We start from the raw sequence: 18330 nt of genomic DNA on the forward strand, positions 1-18330 counted from the left end.
TCATTCAAGGAACATCCCAACTTGTTTCAGAATTCTGGTAGGCATATGGGCAGACTGAAGTAGAGATCAAGAAAGCAGAAATTGGGCCTGTCCTTGATCTAGGGCTATTTGTATGGTCAGCTGGAGAGCCCTATCTTCCCCAGGCTATTGTCACAGGTTATATAAGAGCTCCTTGAATTAGCATGCAGAGACTTGGCACTGAAATACATAAATATCTTTTGTACTGAACGCAGGTGCCCAGATAATAGAGAGATTAGCACCGTACAAATAAAGTGAACCAACACTCCGCGTGGCTTTGTACGAGGGCTGGGAGACAAAACTGCACATTGGACAAAGACTGCACATTGGATGTCGAAGATCAGCTTGTGAGAAAACCATTTCTAGTGCAATATTGTCACCTCTGTGAAATTCCATATATTTTAAATGTTGTTCAGAAGTCCCATGGCAGATAATTTGGACATTCTTATAATATATTAATTTCGTTACAAACAAAACACAGGGAGGATAGGACAGCACATAGTGCCTCCCACTTACATTAATAATATATTTATGGACCCGTTCATATGGGCCTATGCATAGAAACACACCACGGCAAGTGGGGAAGGAAGTGGCCAGGACATATGAACTCTTTTTGTTCTTGTAACTCCAAAACCAGTGCAGAAATCTATAACCTGATCCCACAAGATCCAGCAGCCAGTAATCCTAGACAGGTGCTCTCTCTCCCAGAAAGTGATGATGTCTCATCTGTGGCTGGCCTATCTACACAGGGATGTTGTTGGTTACAACTGAGGCCTCCTTTGTAGACCTGTCAGTCCTGAATGACACTAGCTGGTGGTTAGGTCCCAGGCCAAAACTTTCAAAACTGGATGCCTAAAGGTAGGATCCTAAATTGCCATTTAAGCATCTAAATAAGTATCCTGATTTCACAATTCCTGAGCACCCAGAGTCTTCCATCTTCTAGGTGCTGAGCATTTTTGAAAATCATTTTATTTCTTTAGATGTCTACATAGGGATTTAGGAGCCTAACTTAAATCTTGGCCTTGGTGTCTTACCATGCCATCGGTTCCTCCTTTGCCATTGGCCGGTCAAGCCATCAATCTTCCGGGGTCCTGGTGTTCAGACCAGGAGAGTAAGCCTCCCATTTATATGCCACAAAATAGAATTTAAACTGAAGCAAGATTTCTTCGGTTCCAGTTATTTGTGGATATGGGAATTATTTATAAAGTACTAATACATATAAAATTACCATGGAGGAATTCCTGTGATGCAGTATTATGAATAATGATGCAAATTCACTTTAAATACTTCATTTATTCATCTAAATCCCTCATTAATGACCAGAGACCTACCCAAATATGACTGTTTCTCACTCAAGATTGTTGATTTAAAAATAAAAAATTGAGGATACTCTGAGGATTTTTTTTTCTTGAAAAAATATCAATTTCTGTTTAAGTTGTCCCTGTAGGACAGGAGTTAACCATTTTTACACAGCAAATAGAGGATATAATGAGCAGAAAGAACCATGAAAAAATCCCTTTTCTGAGAGCATCAAGCTTTTTTTAAATATTACCAATACATTCTGAACATATGCCACAGAAATGGAAATGAACTTATGGAATCAGCCTCTATGTAATTGGTTCTTATCCAGGGTGTATAATTTTAGACATTTTTGCTGAGACATTTTTCCATTTTTTCTTTTGTTTATGAAGAAAAAAAGCAAACACAAAACGTATTTCCCACAAACATTTAGTCAGTAGCCTTCTGTTATAGAAAATGTAACAGAAAATTATAGGCTTCATTGTCTCTCAAGCAACTCTTTTTTTCCTTTTGCTGTGTATGTATTTTGTTAATCTTAAGGGTAAATTTAGGTAATCTATTTCAGAGGGTTTATTGTGAGTAGCCCAGTTATTAGCAAAAACAACTATTGATTTGTTTTCAGCAAAGAAATGGCTTTGACATGGAGTCTTGATTGGCTGGTTTGTGAATCACAGGTATCTCCTGTTTAAGGACAGAATGACTATTAACCGAGGGGCTTTATGCAATGTATTAGATAGCAATGAAATGAACTTTATTAAAAAAATCTCTATACAGTGATACCTTCACAGGTTACAGCACAGGGGAAAAGGGAATTTTTCCACCACCATTTATATATAATTTAATAATCAACATTTTCAGCACCTGGGAGGATTTTTCACACACCCATCTCCCTTTCTGTTTCCTGTGCCTCCTAATAAATTATTGGCTAAATGGAGTTCCTCCCGCCCCACCCCCACCCCCGCAACCTCTGAAGGGATTTTAAGAGATTAATCCAAGTTTTAACTTGTCCAGGCTATGGCACAGCTTCCAACAGTAGGATAAGAATCTTTGTGGTTATGGCTGAACTACTTGGGTCTTTAACCCTGAATGCCCACCTTTTAATTGATGCTGTGGAAGGCGAATGAGAGAATTTGTAATGAAGTAATGGCTATTCCTGCAAATGATGCTGTGGCCTGAACCCAGTAATGAACTTAACACCTGGCAGACAATGCGAATGTCCCTAGAAATGAGCTCATTTTGGTTTCATTGTTCCCTGTGCTATGGAACAACACTTGAATTCAAAAGAAGCCTATGGTGTTTCTACACACATGCATATTTTGGATCTGAGCTATTATTTTTACAGTACGGTGCACTTACTTACAAAAGAAGAATTCCATCTCTCCTTTGTGCCACAAAAGGCACATTATAGTCCACTTCCTCACCACCAAAAAGATGAACTGTTAGCTTGAATTTTAGCCCAGAATTAGTCCCTATGCTCAAATATTTTCACTCCATTTTGTATCCAGTAGCTGTAAGTCTTCCAAAACCATTGTTTTGGGTTTTGGTTTTTTTGTTTTTTTTTTTACCCTGAGTTTAGGAAAGTTCCATATTTCCAAAAAATTTAGATGGGATTATATTTGATATGGTGCTTTTAAATCTCATTCTACACAATGTACACAGGCCTATTAAAGAAACAAATACAAAACCTCCAAATGCCAAAAGTTTAGGATGGAAAATTATAATACTAGTTGCAGACAGGTGGTTAGAAGTTTCCCCTATATTCATTGAAACTTAGCTAGATTTTTCCAATATGTTTGTGTACTGCATTCTTAGTAGAGGGAAATGTGAGTCTTATAGAATATAGATAACAAATATCTGGGAGGGGGACCCCAAAATGTTTGAAAAAACTAACTGGCATTAAATTGTATGCAATGGAATTGACTAAAGCAGTCCTTTTGTAAAGCAGTCCTTTTGGTGGAAATTGGAGAAGGTCAGTGACAGTAGATTGCATCAATACAATCTCTTTCCCTCCCCCACTATTCCCCCTCTCTCCTTAGCACTGCTGGGAGTATCAAAACAACAGCTTTTAAAAATCAGAATTCAAGTTAATGAAATAAGGCAGTGGAGCTGTTACAACTGATAGCGTCCTTAATTAGTTATCTGAGTGGGAATTGTTGGATCATCTAGAGGCACTGCTGCTTCAAGTATGTGAATTTCTTTATTTGTTTGTATAAATGTGCCATATATAACAAAACGTGTACACATGTGGTATTCTTTTAATCAGAACATATCCAAGACATGTTTAATTAGCAGCAGGAATACCAACTATTGAGGACTGAATTCTAATATCTTATGCTGCAGCCTATGACTGTTCTACCTTCCAATTATAAAGAACATTTTAAGCTTGTTTACTGTATTTTTTTTTAAGTTAACAGTTTAGTGTTCACGTTCCTGCAAAGCTGGTTTGTGTGTGTGTGCACGCGTGTGTTTTGTTTTTTTGAAGGTGGAAACATGAGGATTATTTTTCATATGTATTGTTTGTGTCAAACAATGCGTGTAAAATAAAAATTAAAAAAATACAAGTTGACTGGTAAGCTATGCATGAAGGTTTGAAAGAAAAATAATGTTCAGGGAAGATTCCAGGAATGCTGACATTCAGTATTTTGTAAGCTACCTTCAGAATGTGGTTTTAATTCTATGTGTGTGTGTGTGTGTGTGTGTGTGTGTGTGTGTGTGTGTGTGTGTGTGTGTGTGTGTGTGTGTGTGTGTGTGTGTAATGTACATGTGCTAAAACATTATAACCAGCTTATTGGTCACATGGTCACATTTTGAAATGAGAGTTCTTTTACTATTTTATGACTTCATCAGAGTAATAAACCAGATTAGTTAGGATGACTTTAATCATGCTGTTCACTGATATAAAACCAGATTGTGAACCCATTATTCACATCAGTGAGCAGTTCTTCACCAGTAGTAGACTGAATGGGATTACTGGGATGAGTAAGTACTCGTCAATGTGAGTAAGGGGTTTGCACTCTGACCCATAGGGCTTTATGTTTGCGAAGTTCTGTCAATATGTTAACTGATGCTCACAGAGCCCCAAGAAGGTATTGTGGTGTAGATAAGATACGTTCCATTTGCAAATATGGTTAATAAATAATAGATCTTATAAACTTCTTACAGATAGTTACAAATACATCTGTAGAAGAAAAGTAAAGCGGAAGGATGATCCAGTGGTTAAGGCACTAGCCCGAGCCCTAGCCAGGTTCAGTTCCCTGCTCCATCATAGACTTCCTGTGTGACCTCAACAACTCACTCAACTGTGTTTACACTGGAGCTGGGAGGTGTAATTTCCAGCTCAAGGAGACATACCTGCACTAGCTTTGATTGAGCTAGTGTGCTAAAAATAGAAGTGTAGCCAGAGCAGTGGGAGGAGATAATCACCCGGAGTATGTGGTTTCAGATTGGTACATAGTTGGGGTGGCTCACGCCACCACAGCTATACTTCCATGTTTAGTGCATTAGCTTGATGAGAGTTAACTTTGTGCCACAAAAGGCACATTATAGTCCACTTCCTCACCACCAAAAAGATGAACTGTTAGCTTGAATTTTAGCCCAGAATTAGTCCCTATGCTCAAATATTTTCACTCCATTTTGTATCCAGTAGCTGTAAGTCTTCCAAAACCATTGTTTTGGGTTTTGGTTTTTTTGTTTTTTTTTTACCCTGAGTTTAGGAAAGTTCCATATTTCCAAAAAATTTAGATGGGATTATATTTGATATGGTGCTTTTAAATCTCATTCTACACAATGTACACAGGCCTATTAAAGAAACAATTACAAAACCTCCAAATGCCAAAAGTTTAGGATGGAAAATCTTCCAACTCTAGTATAGACATACCTGAGTCTCTCTGTACCCCATCTGTAAAATTAGGAAAATACACCTCTACCTCGATATAACGCTGTCCTCGGGAGCCAAAAAATCTAACCGTGTAATATTGAGCTTGCTTTGATCCACTGGAGTGCACAGGCACCCTCCCCCCCCTCCGGAGCACTGCTTTACTGCGTTATATATGAATTCGTGTTATATCGAGTCACGTTATATCGAGATAGCGGTGTAGTACTGCCTAACCTCCTCACAGGGGTGTGGCGAGGATAAATACACTAAGGATTGGAAGGCACTCAAATACTATAGTAATTGGGGCCAAATAAGTACCGAAGATCGATAGGTAGAAGGGGTTGTAAGTGATCTATTGGACCGTGTAACAATTGATTAACCGTGTAATAAAACACCTAGTAACCATTTATTATCCCTCTCTAAACTATTTGTAAATGAGACCTTAAAATAAAGTGTGATGGATAATTCTATAGATGAGGAGGCTAACACAGAGACAGTTAAGTAATTAGCTCAGTGCTACAATAAGACTGAAGCAAAGTCAAAATTGGTGTTCCTGGCTCTCTGCCTTATGTTCAGTTCTCTAGACTATACTGCCACACACTAGCATTAACTTTGAATTTATAGTTTAAAGCCCCTTTTCCAAACTGGTGGAACATTGTCTTATTCAGTTGATGGGACATGCTAAGCTTCCATTTTCAATGAATGATCCTATTTTTTGAATTCACTGAGAAAGTAAGATGCTGAAATCTTATGTTTTCCAGGAGTTATTTTTATGACAAGGCACACTTAAGGTGATGACCCTAAACTGAAAGACTTGGTCTGAGACCGCAAGGGTTACTTACATGTCTCTGTAGCATCATTTCTACACTAGTGCACTCTAGCAGACCCTTCTCTTCACACAGTTCCAAAGCCAGCCTGCCTGAATTAACGAACTTGAGCTACCTCTATATTGATGCTTAATTGGCATTACCAGAGATTGATAAATATAGACCTGTTACATTTCTGTTACTTTGATCGCTTTGATATTTCCGAGTAGTTTTCTTTCTCTACCAAGTTGGTCTGAGCGAAGTATTTGCCGGCATAGTTCCAAATTATTACATTATAATACCATGACCGCGTCTACTGCTTGATTCAGACAACAAAATTATGTACCAGAGGGAGGAAGCATTATGAAATAGCACACCAATTTAATGCCCCAGAAAACTTAGATTTCACAGTATCATGCTCTCAAAGCAAAGTAAAACCAACATTTGCAGAGGAAAAGCATGAGAATGCTTCAGTTGTTATATAGCGGGAAACTGATCAGCATGTGGGAATTGTGTCCGTATATAAATATTAAATACCAAAAACCTCTATGTAAATATCAGAAAAGAGTTGACTTAAACTGATAAAATCAAGGAATTTTGTGTTAAGGCAGACATATCTTAGCTCGCGGTCCTATGCAAGAAAAGTGGTGGGGTGGGGGCGGTAAAGTAAGGACAGAGTGCTAGTGTTAACTTTGAATTTTGCAGATTTTTTTTTCCAGTTTGTCAGAACCTTCATGGCATTTAAACATAGTTTCTGGTATTTAATTTCCTTGGTGGTTTTCTTAAAGTAAATCTTTCATGGAAGGTTCTACAGTTACTGTATTATTTATCTGGAACTATTCTCCCAAGCTGGTCTTTTGGATACATATATAATTAGGCAGTTTTTTTAAAACTTGACTTTTATTAAAACATGTTTCATTTCCCCCTAAAGATTCTGGTCTCTTGGGTAAATCATTAGTCAGATTTTTAAAAATCTGTATTATTGACCTAAATGAACATGTATTATGCACTTTAATGAAATACATAATTAGACATTTAAAGAAAAGTATGTATCAACCTTATGGACTGCAGTGGCTTACAGTGTAATTAAGCTGGATTTAATAATAGTATATAGCCACATAAAACCCTGATTTTTTTAACCATAACATCATGGCCAGTTCCAAAAAATTATAAAAATCAATAAGACCATAATATTGTATATATATCTTATTAGCCAAATGTAATTTTTTTAAATTGAATAATAATTCTTTGCACTGATAGAGTGGCTTTCATCTAAGAATCTCAAAGCACTCGATACACATTAAATAATTAAGTCCCTCAACACACGTGAGATAGACATTTTACAGATGGAGAAACTGAGGCAAGGAGGAGTTAAATGACTTGTCCAAGGTCAAACAGTGAGTCAGTAGCACAGCTGAGAATAGAATTCGGGAGTCCTGATTCTCTGTTCTAACAACTAGATCACTTTTTGAGACTTTTTTCCCATTATGAAAGTTCAAGAGTAGCGGCCCATTTGCCTTACTTCTCTTTTGCCTTTTTTTGTTATTTTACATAATTACATCTGACATAAAAACGTATGCGCTCTCGTGAGAAAATACACTACATTCTAGTAACTTTAGAAGACTGTAAAATAAAACTGGTAATTCTTTGGAGATGATATACAAACATAGGAAGCACTCGTTTGACTGACAGTTTTGAAAATACTCTATTCTTTACCACAAAAAGATTTCTTGTTTTTTTTTCTCTCAAAATCCAGCTGCTCCTTCATAGTTACAAACGTTTGACAAATTTTGTCAAGGACAGTGTTCCAAATAAGCAGAGATTCCTGAGGCTACTGACTCTCCTCCTATTCCCACCCCTTTGCTGATTACCTCTTTTCTCCCTTCCATGCGCCTGCTTTCTCCTTTTGTTTTCTTTCTCACTCCACTACTCTTGTCAGAATACATGTACCGGTTCTTTAAATCAATGGAAGAAAGCCAGGGAGGCAGGAGTTAGGAAAAAATAGCATGTGATCATGTAATTAAGGACTGTCATAAAGCATACACACAAGGAGGCCAAATTAAGCTTGCACAGTCACTCTTAATTCTGGCATTTCCTAACTTTTGAGTGCTTGACTTTGCAACTTAGTCCTCTTGTAAGAAAAAAAAATTATATATAATTTCCTAGATTTTTAAAAAGCAAATTTGAAAAAAAAAGAAATTTCATTTTATGGAATCACCTCAGCCCTCCCATGGTTTATCAGGGGAGTTGGAACCTTTGGATTGGCAGCACAGACCTCGGCCACTTGAGCTAACAAATAAATTGATAGTAGGACATTGTTAATGACATTGCTTAATGCACTTCTGGAAAGTGTTCAGAAGCTAAAGTGATAAGTGTAGTGTGAGAACCTATCTAGAACAGAATAGAACAGAACCCTCTATATGGACCAGCCACTAGAGAGGGATGAGATACACACTTCGCCACTCGCTGAGAGCAGAGGAATATAGACTCAAGAATCTTGGGTTCTATTCCAGGTCCTGGAGGGGGAGTGTGCTGTAGAGATACCAGATCCGTCAGCCTGTGTTCCCTACAAGCAGAGCCGGTGCTAGGCATAAGCAGACTAAGCAATTGCTTAGGGCTCTGAGCAGCTCAAGAGAGTCCCCTATTAATTATTAGTACGTGTTAGTATGGGGAGGGGGTCAAAAATATTCCTGCTTAAGGTCTCCAATGGGCTAGTACTGGCACTGCAACAAGTCTGACTCCTTCTGGCCCAGTCCTGTCTCTTCCTCACACACTGCTCCTTGTCCCAGGCTCTATCCCATTGGCCCTTTGTCCCAGTCTCCCCATTTCAATCTATTGCCGCTGCTGCCACACCACTCTCTGCTCCTGGCTCTTGTCCCCCTCTGAATTCAAATCAGGCAGCTTCCTCCACTATCCTGTCTGGATGCCAGCAGAGGGAGCATTGAGAGAGAGCGTCTCCTGGCTGTCCATTCAGGTGCCTGGCCCTGCAGCCCACAGTAACTGGGAGCAGAAATTGCAGGAAGAGTCCTGCTCAGCCCCTGCAGCCCTGGATTGTAGTGCAGATGGAATTTTCAGATTTCAAACTCATATCAAGACTACTAATCAGATTCAGAGGCTTATAGCTTGGCCAAATATGTGGGGGCCTATTTTCACAGGAACAGCAAAAGGCACATTCTTGACTACAGAGTGATTCCCCCTGCCAAATTTCAAGCCCTTGCTCAACAGCACAGAGGCACTGGAGGCAGTTGTCAAAATCCCAGCAAGAATTTTTCCAACATGGACAAACTACAGTAATATATTTTTCCCTAATCATGTTCTCAGAAATGGCTAAGCCACTTTTGCTGAAGCTTTCCAGAAAATCTGAGCCTGAGACAGCTACGCAGCATGAAAAATTTCAGCCTGAACAATTAAAGTTTGGCAAATCTACAACGAATTGAAAACAGGGTCTGATAATGGGAATACCAGGCTACCATAACTATAAGTGGAGCTGGTAAGGGTCAAACTGTACCTGGGCCTGTGTCAGTGTTGAAAGGTGAGGGGAGGTTCAGGGAAGGTCCAAGCTAGCTCCATGGAACCTCCTTCCACCCTTTGCAGAAGACAATAAGGCCCAGTCCTTGTGCTAGGGGAGTGCAAGAACTGAAGCTAGCATCCAGAAAGGACAGAATAGGGCAAGGCATCTGCTGTGTTCAATAAGAGGAATTACTCTGGACAATGCTTCCCCACTTAAATCAGGCACAATGACTCTGGGACTTTGTGCTGGGATGGTTAATCTCTGCATTTCCCAATATAAAGGACTGTGCCTTAAAATCACTATCCAGCCCAAAAGATTTGGGGCAAGATTATCCTGTCCTATATTGCCCACTCAGGGGACATAAAGGAACTTCTTACTGCCCTGCAGGTACTATGCACCTGGTGGGTCCCAGCACAAGGATCGACAAGCAGCCTGCGTGGGACTGCTGCTCCTTCTCCTGCACAGGTGGGGTGGAGAATGGACAAGCAAGAAGCAGACAGAGCCAAATTGGTATAGAAAAGAAGTAGATAGATTTGTGACCTAGTCACAACTCCTTTCCTAGTCTGCTCCTGGAACAGCCCGCCCCTTCCTCAGGGCAGATTGTAAACGTACTTGTAGCCTTTCGCTTATACAGTAACTCCTCACTTATCATTGTAGTTATGTTCCTGAAAAATGCCACTTTAAGTGAAACGATGTTAAGCTAATCCAATTTCCCCATAAGAATTAATGTAAATGGGGGGGGTTAGGTTCCAGGGAATTTTTTTTCACTAGACAAAAGTCTCTCTCTCTCTCTATATATATATATACACACACACACACACACACAGTATAAGTTTTAAACAAACAATTTAATACTGTACACAGCGATGATGATTGTGAAGCTTGGTTGAGGTGGTGAAGTCAGAGGCTGGAAGAGGGTGGGATATTTCCCAGGGAATGCCTTGCTGCTAAATGATGAACTAGCAATAGGCTGAGCCCTCAAGGGTTAACTCGTTGTTAATGTAGCCTCACATTCTACAAGACAGCATGAAGGGAGCAGGGGAGACAGCATGGCAGACAGAGACAGAGACGCACACCGTGTGTGTGTGTGTGTGTGTGTGTGTGTGTGAGAGAGAGAGAGAGAGATGCGCATTGCCCCTTTAAGTACGCGGCCTTGTTAAGTAGATCAGCAAGCTGAGACTGCAGCTGCTGCCAGGAAGCTCCCTCTGTCCTGAGCCCTGTCATGTCCCCCGGCTCTATATGGAGAAGGGTAAGTGGGGTGCAGGAGCAGGGGGGAGGGGGACACCCTAACATTAGCCCCCCCCCCATTGAAATATGGCTTGTGCTGTAAATGGTGCCATATTTTTCTGCAAGAAGGCACCACAAAAGTTTAGAATGCATTTCACAGCTTTTACGTTGCATGTTTTTGAAGTGTTCTTCCTTTAGGATGAAACATTATATTTATTTCTACTATTTTCTTGAGTTTATCCAAGTAATGAGCCTAATGAGTCAGGATGTTTTTGGTAATAACAAATAGCACGTCTGTAAAACTTTACAATTTCAGAGCTCTGTACAAATGCTACCTAATACTGTTTAGAAAAAGACTGGGGCTTGATGCATCACCTATACAGGAGAGGATGGATAGGAGATGGAATAAAGAGGAGATACACCAGAAAATAGCTTTTCTGACCTCACTGGCTTCTTTCTTCTCCTGCAGTGCTACATTTTCATGTTATCTAGGATCACTATTAAAGCAAAGTGACTGACTAGAGAAGTTTTAAATAAATAAATATAAAGATACTGTTCTGCTATGTTTGGGAGTGTATATTTCATGCTATGATATAAATAATACACTTTTTAAAAGCAACCTGCAGGTGGTCCTAGTGCTAATGCAACTGAATGGGAAATAATACATTTTAAAACTCTCGATTTTCTGGGAAGCATGCACTGTGTAATACTCTGATTCTGCAAACACTTCTGTGCGTCCTTAACTTTATAACCATGAACAGTCCCATTGCTCACAGTACTAAAGTTAAGAATGCATATAAATGTTTGCAGGATCAGAACTTAACAGCTCTTGTGTTAAGACAGGGAAACATACAGGTTTTTTCTGGCTATTTTAAAGAAAATATTTTTGAATATTCAATTGATAAAGAGTGTGATGGAAATGAAGAAGGCAGAATGATGGAGCAAAAAGAAACACAGTAATTCTTTCTTTGATTAATGCATAAGGGCTATTTTTCTGCCCATTCTGGCTTTGACCTAAGAAGCAAATGTGTATTTTTGATGATTTATGTCAGCAATATGTATGTAAGCTGAAGTTTTGAGGGTATGCTTTATATATGCTTTGTAATTAGGGAATCTGTAATGTTTTGATAATACAGTAAAAATATAATCAGAACATGTGTAATCTTTATTTCCAAGAGCACTGTATACTTAATATTTGTTAAAGAAAACCTGTTTGTTTCTGGGCCCTGATGTAACAAATTACAGCATATATTGCAATTATACAGTATAATTTGCCAAAGAAATGGCTGCTGTGATACAGTACATAGTTGAGTTTATGTACGGTAATATTTGTAACAAGTTGCCAGCTTCATCAGCTGAACAATTTCCCCCCCAGTTTAAGATATCCATACTATACTGTAAATAGCTTTATATTTTAAAACTATAAATGTTATGCTTCAGATATACTTGTTTTCTATCTGCTCTAGCAAAAAGGAAAGGTTTTCTCTATTACTACATTGCTAATTCGATACATTAGTCTCTCAAATATAAGATGAGATGAGTTTCATTTTACAACTTTCACAAGGCAGTAAATTTCTTGGATTATGGATTCCATGACGCTCCTTTTCACAGAGACATCTGTAACCATGACCTCTTATCATTAATCCCCCAGTAGAAGGGTGATGGTGCCATGGTGCTAAGAGACTGGCTCAGGATAAGCACTCCTTAGCACCAGCTGATTGCCATGGTGCTAAGAGACTGGCTCAGGATAAGCACTCCCCTAAAACACCATTAGAAGGTGGAATGGACATTTTTTAAAAAATATGATGAATGAATCATGGATCTGATATGAATCTATTTTTTTTAAGTTCAATTATATTTTCAAAGTTTTACATCAAAACAAGAGTATTATAGAGTTTTTAAAAGGTTGACAAATCACCCTAAAGAATCGGAAATGGACTGAGCCCTGATTCAGCAAGGCTCTTAAGCATGTGTATAATTTTAAGCACGTGAGTAGTTCCATTAAAAATAATAATACCTAGCTTTTATGTAGTGCTTTTCATCAGTAGATCTCATAAACATAAACTTAAGTACCTTGCTGAATCGAAAATTGAATTTTAGCGTAGGATTTTTTAAAAAATTAATATATTTCAAAACCAGGCACTTTGAAATAAGAACAATAATGCAGCTAAAACCCAAAGAAAGCTTCATGGAATCCATAAATTTATACATCTATTATTTTTAATAAAATTTGCCATGACTCACCTGTAATTTCCCCTCCACTCCCTGGACTTGATCATGACACACTGATGGCACTAAATGTTCTGATATATTATATGTTATAGCCTTCTAACATCTCCATTTAATTGTGCTTTTCTTTTAACTGCACTTTATGTAGAAAATAGAAATTGGCTTGATAAAACAATGCAGGTCTATTACTTTGTTCAGCTTCCAGTGTTGGCCAATTTACATTTCTAGTGACCACAGAAGGCCTGAAAATGTGGCACTGCAGCAAACAAAGGCCGAACTGGGTCACAACATTATTTTCCTGTGAGTCTGATCATTTTCAGTCTCTTTCCAAACTCTGAAGGCCATAGAAAGTTACTCCTGAGCAAGTAACATTTAAAACATAAGACTGAATGAATGTTTACAGGTAACCAACAGAGGAAAAAAGAATACATTTTAAAAGTCATTAAGTATAATTTATTTAATATATTATTCCTAAAATCAGTTTTTCATACAAAATATGTGACTCTCAGGGGTAAATTCTAATAAAGCTCAATCCTGACCTCCTTAGCCAGGCAAATCTTCCATACTAAGTAAGTAGTTAGAGTGCACATGTGGACAAGTAACAGTATGACAATATACCACTTACAACCCCAAACCAATAGAGAGAAACAGTTAAATTCCAGATTACAGCTGGTCACAGTGAGAAAAACATTAGATGCTAATATACCAGTTTACTGGATATTTTTCAGTAGTGGTTTTTAATATGCCATGTAGGACAAAAACAGGGCTAAATGATTATATTGTTTCTTTTCTTGTTCAGTTTTTCTTGAGCTATCTGTGATATGTTTTCTTTCTTTCTTAATAATTTTCATTTTATTTTAAAGAACACAATCCACCAAAAAGAATAAATAAATTTATATTCTCAAAAAAATGGATCTGTTTTGTATTGGTATATACAATTGTGTAAATGGTTTAAATATTCAAATGAAAAACAATACAGCTTTGCACTAGGTTTTGTTGCCACCATCAATGAGAACATTAGGGGAAAGGAACTCTGACAATAAATTTGATCATAAAGATATAGGCAGTTTAGGCAGTCTGCCAAGAAATATTGGTCTACCGTTTATACTAACTCAGCACAAGCATGTGAGATCACCTTCTGTTTTGGAAACCTATAAAATATATTAATGTGTTTGTGGCCTATGTATATACAGACACTATAGTCATCAGCTAATGTATATGCATGTAACATTACGGAAACAACACACAGCTTTGGACTCCAAAATAATGGGTGAAATCCTGGCCTCACTGAAGTGAATGGGAGTTTTTCAATTGACTTCAATGGAGCCAGGATTTCACCCCAATGTATTTATCCAGTGAGCTAAAGAAGCACTTCCACTAGCCCAGGGCTTGATTCAGGACAACTTCTCTATTCAGGATAGCACTTTATCTCATGGACATCAGCGGTAGCATCTGCTCAAAAATTAAGTACACGTTAAATGTTAGCCTGAATAGGGATGATTTGAGCACGTGTTTAAGCGTTGTCCTGAATTGAAGTCTCAGTATCCACTAGCTGAGGGAGCTGATTTAGTATGTATAGGTGACTTTGACATATTCCATCCAATATGAACAAACCAATAAAAGGGCTTTTACATACAGGGTTACTCAGGAAAGTTAATCCAAAATCACTAAAGGTGTGAATTAAAATTGGATTAAAATATATTAAAATTTATGTGTATGCTCCTATTCTGAATTAAAGTGGCCTTCAGTTTATTTTATTTCACTTCCAAAATGAATAAAGCTAGCAGTTTTCAACTAGGGGTCCCGGGCCCTCTGGGGGCCGTGAGCAGGTTTCAGGGGGTCCGCCAAGCAGGACCAGCATTCGACTCGCTGAGGCCCAGGGCGAAAACCCGACATCCCACGATGTAGGGCAGAAGTCCAAGGCCCTGAGCCCCATCATCTGGGACTGAAGCCGAAGACTGAGCAACTTAACTTCATGGGGCCCCAGGCAATTGCTGAGCTTTCTACCCCCTAACGCTGGCCCTGAATTTCATATGCAGAACAACATTTGTTCTGGCACAGGTGGGCCGTGGAGTTGAGGGGGCCTGAGAACGAAAAAGGTAGAGAACCCTTGAATTAAGCTACAATGAATTAAAGTCACTTTAATTCAGAATGAGAGAATCCACAAAGGGATTTAACACAGTTTAACTAAGCCCAAATACTAATAATACAATATAAATTACAAACCTAGGTCCTTAACTTTATTTCAATACATTTGTGGTGTAATTGTCCTTGTGTGGTTTGTTTAGTTTTGTTTTTTGATAAGAAGCATATTTGTTGGAGTTAGTTGAGTTAATGTTGATGGGTAAAATTTTCAAAAGGACGTAAGTGACTTAAGAGCCTAACTCCCATTTTCAACAGGGATTTAGGCCCCTGGGAATATAAGAATTATTACCTTTGAAATTAGACTTGGGCTCCTAAATCACTTAGGCTCTTTTGAAAATTTTAGCAAGAACTATTTTTTTGTAAATATGCCCAGATACCTAATTGAATTGCTTTAAGATCCCTTTTACGACTGCCAGAATGTTACCTTCTGTTACCCATCAGCTATATGCTAAATCCCACTTGGCCTCTTGCTTCCCAGGCTGGCAGAGGCTTAGAGTATATACTTGTGAAGACAGGGTGCTCATTGACTTGGAGAAAGAAGACCCCATCTTATTTTACTCTGTATTGACCAGGTGAGCAACACTGAGCTGGCTTCCAGTCTAGCCTCTTTTCCAAAACACTGCAGCAATAAGCCTTAAAAGGGGCGGTTTGTATAACAGTAGGAGTGTGAATGGAGAGATGACCATTGCTGGTTTGTGTTGATTTTATATTAAATGTTCCATTTGCACTCTTTGCATTTTTGTTTTTATGTATTTTAAAGAAGAGGATATCTGGGATAAGCTTTCCTAATTTTCATGAGGTGGAAAGGGAACTTCCTCATATGCCACGCCAAGCAATCCCAGCCTTTCTAGGAGCAAGACAACACTCTAATCAAAATAAGGGTAATTCAGAATATTAAGGAATCCTGGATGCTAACTGACTGTTGGAGAACTAATGATTTATAATACCAACAAATGTATCACATTCCCTAGAAATTCACTGTGACACATTGTCGAGCAATTAACATGATATGATGTGATTCATTGCATACACGTTTAATTGATAATCCACATCTTAAATGAGAAAAGTCAATATTGCAATGTGCACTATCCAAAAGCACTTTCGCAAAGCTACATTCAAGCCCTCTTGTTGTAACCTGATTGTGAGCCCAAAAATGCATACAGTTTGCAATTTGCATGTGAATAGGGACAGTCAGAAGACAATGGAGCTGTGAATGTGAGAACAGAATGAAAGTCCTGGACATTGTGGAAATTGTCAAAAACGAAAAAATTGGCAGTAGGTTTTAATGTGTGACCAGAATAGATGATGATTGTTCAGTGTGACTAATAACAGAATAGCAACCAAGGAGCACAAAATATAATGATGGAGAAAGAAGACTAGATGGGTGAGGTGAAAAGACAGGTTAGAGCACTGTGATAATGGATGCAGACTAAAAACATTCCAAGAAATTCTGGGAGAAGAGCAGCACAGGACAGTGAGAATTTGGATCACATCTTTATCCAGCAGTGTATACCAAAGTTTTATCTGTCCTTCTTCCCCTTTTTTACACCACTTTTCCTTTCCTTTTTTGAAAATTTCATTCTTAACTTCTCCACGTAAAACAATCATTCAGCATAGTAAGGTCTCAAAGAAACTGAGAGGCAGTGTCAACTGATGCAAGACACTATCAAAAGGACCTAAGTTTATATTATGATTAAAAATGTGGGTGGAGTGTTCTTGGACTGTAAAGATCATTTTAAAAGATTGGGTTCTCTGTCTAAATTTCATCATTACAGAACTTCTTGGAATCTAAATTATAACAAGAATGCCTCTTTTCAGATCTATATCTTCTTTTTCCTAAAAAATAATTGAGATTTGCCAATTAGTTATGCTAACAACACTAGAATTCAGAAAAAGTGAACAAATATTGAATATTACTGTAGGATTCAAAAAAGGATCTTAATGAAATTTGAAGCAATATTTCGGATGAAAGTTCATAATAATTACAGCATATTAGAATTAGGGCCGTCATGCGCTTAAAAAAATTAATCACGATTAATCATGTGATTAAAAAATAACAATTAATCATGTAATTAAAAAAATTAATCACGATTAATCGCGCAATTAATTGCACTGTTAAATAATAGAATGCCATTTATTTAAATATTTTTGGATGTTTTCTACATTTTCAAATATATTGATTTCAATTACAACACAGGATACAAAGTGTACAGTACTCACTTTATATTTATTTTTAGTACAAATATTTGCACTATAAAAAACAAAATAATATATTTAAATTAATCTAATACAAGTACTGTAGTGCAATCTCTTTATAATGAAAGTTGAACTTACAAATGTAGAATTATGTACAAAAAAAACTGCATTCAAAAATAAAACAATATAAAACTTTAGAATGTACAAGTCCACTCAGTCCTACTTGTTTGTCTGAGCCAATCGCTCAGACAAACAAGTTTGGTTACAATTTGAAGGAGATAATGCTGCCCATGTCTTTTTTACAATGTCACCTGAAAGTGAGAACAGGCGTTCGCATGGCACTGTTGTTGACGGCATCGCAAGATATTTACATGCCAGATGCGCTAAAGATTCATGTGTCCCTTCATGCTTCAACCACCATTCCAAAAAACATGCGTCCATGCTGATGATGGGTTCTGCTTGATAACGATCCAAAGCAGAGTGGACCTACATGTGTTCATTTTCTTCATCTGAATCAGATGCCACCAGCAGAAGGTTGATTTTCTTTTTTGGTGGTTCGCATTTTGCAGTTTCTGTATCAGTGTGTTGCTCTTTTAAGACATCTGAAAGCATTCTCCACATCTTGTCCCACCTTGTCTTTCTAGTATCCTGGTACCGACACGGCCATAACTACACGGCATATAACAAAAGAAAACTTGTATTAAAAGGGAAGGGGATCTCAGCAGGAATTTGGGAAAATGCCTCAACAATGATTCAAAAAGCATGCAAACCACAAGTAAACTGCCACAGTACATTGAGCAGTTTGCTGTGCCTCGGTTTCCCAACTTGCAGTCTGAAAGTCCAATGCACAAATGTCCCTTTAACAGGCCACTTCCCTATCCCTCTGCTGCATCACACTCACAGTTGGTTGTCCAAAGTCATCAAAGTCTCAGAATTCAGGGGTGTGTTCACCTCCCATGCCTGAAAAGGAGGGGAGGAGCGAACAATGCCTCTTTTTCTGCCCCTGCCCACTATCTCTGCTGCTG

Source organism: Emys orbicularis, chromosome 6 (genome assembly GCF_028017835.1).
Source record: "Emys orbicularis isolate rEmyOrb1 chromosome 6, rEmyOrb1.hap1, whole genome shotgun sequence".
NCBI lineage: Eukaryota > Metazoa > Chordata > Testudines > Emydidae > Emys > Emys orbicularis.